Source organism: Carcharodon carcharias, chromosome 32 (genome assembly GCF_017639515.1).
Source record: "Carcharodon carcharias isolate sCarCar2 chromosome 32, sCarCar2.pri, whole genome shotgun sequence".
Lineage (NCBI taxonomy): Eukaryota > Metazoa > Chordata > Chondrichthyes > Lamniformes > Lamnidae > Carcharodon > Carcharodon carcharias.
Genome location: NC_054498.1, coordinates 9592654 through 9596186, shown reverse-complemented (window position 1 = coordinate 9596186; position 3533 = coordinate 9592654).

Below are 3533 nucleotides of genomic sequence, written 5' to 3'. Positions count from 1 at the left end.
AGGAAAAAAAGGATGCACTTGTGGAGGATCCATTGGTTTGTTTTGTTTCATTATTTCACTGGAGATCAATTCATGAGTATTCTTGAGAATCAGTGATCAGTAATGGGTTCATACTGGTTGTAAATTTATCTACCCATTACTTGGATTTATTTCCATAGAGCCAATGTTAACTGTCAGACTGAGACATTTGAATGGCATGGTGACCAATTTTCATGGATGGTGGAGACAAGTGGAGCATAGAAAACCAGCTTAAGCAGCAAGAGCCACATTACACAAGGGAGTTTTATTACCATTTCGCCTCCCCACCCCCTGCCCCACTATACCCCCAGAATGCTGCTTGAACACATGGGGTGAATTGTTTCCTCCTGCTTTATGTAATGAAATCATAAACTCATTCTAAGTAGATTTATGATTTTATCGTGCTAACTGCACAAAACACACCTTTTTCTTGTTGGAGAGAAGGAGTGAACAGAAACTCCAAAGCTATCAGCAAGATGAAAAACTGTTTTATATATTGCATATCTTTGATTTTACTTCAGATTTATCACCATTTTAAAGTAGTATTCCTGTTTCTAGATAAATTTGTCTTCCAAATAGAAGGATTAATGGAATGCTAATGATTCATTGTGAAAGTGACAGTTCATTAGCAGTTGCATATGACACTTCAGAATCATTGTTTTCAATTCAAATTTAATAAAAACTATTAGCTTTAACCAGCAAAGTGTTTTTTTTTAAAGGTTACAACCAATAACTGAATTTCCATTGTGCGTTGTTCAGGAACTGAATCCATTTGAACATTGTACAAGTGGTCACAATGCCCTTTAATATATTTCTTGCACCACTATAACTGTCATTGATTCCTTGTTATGCGACAAATTGTCACAAATGCAAAAGCTATTATTAAAGTAGTCAAAGGCTTTAATGTACAATAGTCAGCACAGATCCTTATAATTCATCTGCTATAACCAAAAATAATTTCTGGCCTCTGTTGCTTATAAGGCAATTTTACATTGCTAGGGCCACTATCCTAGTAATTATGTACATCCCCTTAAAATCATGCCACACAAACTTTTCTTGGTTTGGTCTCACTGGAATGTTTATGTTTTGTGAATATTTTTATCATGACAGCAAGTGATAATTATAATCATTAATAAACCACTGCTTTTGCAAATGCTTTTGCATTTTGTGTTTTTATCTCAGATCTCTAGCATCCGCAGCATTTTGCTTTTATTAAACCACATGGGGGATTGATAAACACATTTGTGGCTCTGCTTTTGCAAATACCACCCCCGATTATGAAAAAAATCTAAAACTCTGAGCTCCCTTTAAATTCCATCTCGGCTGTCATCACTTTGGCAGAACGTGCTCAGAATCTGTTTCACAGACTGTTCTAATAGGTTCTTAGGACATAGAATGTCATGATAAACAGAGCAACAGTACACTTTACAGATATGTACAGTATTATTTGCTAACCACAGATTTTTCACACGTGTTTCACAACTTATTTGGATGTGGAACTTGTTTTTCCAGGACCCAGCACTGAAGCTGATGTCCAGGACAACTCCCTAGGTGATTTTCATAAGCTCTGGTTTAAATCCCGATCATTGGTCCAATTCACCTCGACCAGAATTTTTAATCTCGACCGGTAGGGGTGGGGTGGAGTGGCCGGGCACTCGACCCCCGCCCATGATGGGGGCCGGACCGCGATTTCATGTTGGCGGGCCGATTAAGGCCCACCCAGCGTGAAACACAGCGCTGCAGTGCTCAGCGCTGCCTGTGTGGGGAAAGGGGAGGAGGGCGAGTGGGGAACTTTGCGTGCGAGCACTGGAAAAGCTCCCTGAGACACAGAACTGCCTCAGGGAGATGAAGATGTAAAAAAAAATCAAAAATAGAGCATTTTAAGCAGTTAAGAAACGTGTGCCTCACGTCACACGAGTAGGGACATGTTAGAAATTAGTATGAACAGTTTTTTTTTGATGACAGATCGAATCCTCATCCCGCCTGTGGATGAGGTTTCACAAAAAATGCAAAGGCCGCTTGGCCTTTTCACCTGCCCGCCAATCGTGAGGCTGGACGGGCAGCGAAAAATTTAATTCAGCTGAATTGTTAGCGGTCTTAATAAATTGTCGATGGGTGCACGTGGGAGTTGGCAGCGCCAGCGTCATTGGCATTCAGGTCGGACGCGCACCAGTCCGACGAGGTAAAAATTCCGTCCCTACTCTTAGTCTGTGCACATTGCAAATGACCATCTATGTTGTCATGTTCCATAGACCATTACAAATCCCATTCGATTCAATAGCCATCAATCGACATGGTCACTATCGTGTGTTAATGTGTGCCTTGGGCTATTTTCAAATTATCACTAGGGATATCAGCCAGTCTGCAATGCAGATACCTCGCTTTCCCCATGGATATCAGAGAGGAAATGAGAGCCCCAGATTTGCATCAAAGTGCAAGACATTCAAAAGTGTATCCATCTGGTCCCATGTGCTTCTGCAGCCAGGCGTGCATCTGAATGAAACACAAGAGCCTTTACTCCATCAGTGGTTTACTTGTTTGTGCCCACCTGCACTGGATACTGTCAGTGAGTGGCCAATTCCCCATCAGTTTATATCAGTTCACAATGCAAATACCCATCGGTTAAGGCTTAGACCCTGGGAAATCGAAAATACCCCAATGCCCCCTCATCAAATGCAGCATTTCTGGACTCCAGATACAATACGGTCCATGCCTTCATGGTTCCAAAAGTATCCTTTGTTGCCAGCTGACCAGAGATTTCCAGATAATCACGGTGTGCTACACTCTTCATAAACTGGCCATTAAAAGGCTCAAATGGAGCAGCAAGAGGACCTCACTGAGGAACAAAGGATACCAGCAGAGAAAGCCTCTTTACCGGAGCAGTTCAGCAGAATTTGATACAGGACACTTTCTCCTCAGGTCCCCATGGACTTTTCACTTATGATCAATTTCCCTACATCTTTCCCAGCCTCTGCAATAATCCACAATCACTGACTTTTTTTTTGCCACCCAAATAACCAGGTACACAGAACACACGTTTTTATTTTATTTGTACAGCTTTCCTTAGCTGCACAAGTGAAACTGTGGCTACGTTCTGCAACTCCAGTGCCGACGTGTTGCCGCAGATTCTAGTGTCTGCCAGGCTGCTACGATTGTGCGCATTGTGTTTGAATACCTAGGCCGGTGCTTCATCCTGTGGCTGGACAGCTGAATGTCGGGGAAAGATTCCAGGCTGGTCAAGTAGCTGTCAGTGTAGCCTAAGGCGATCTTGCTTCAAGTTGTTACGCTTGATTCCAGACATGCGGAGCAGCCTGGCCCTGTGCAAGTTCTGGCACACATCAGAAAGGAATGACGGAGGAATAGTTTGACCGTGTTGTCCTTCAGAGAGGCAACATCTTCACTTATCATACCCACTCTATTGTAGCAATGACATTGCTGGAGACCCCCCTCGTCATCCAGCCTAGCTGATATCCAAAGAGAAGGTCACTCAGCAAACCAAAGCCTACTTGGCAGGA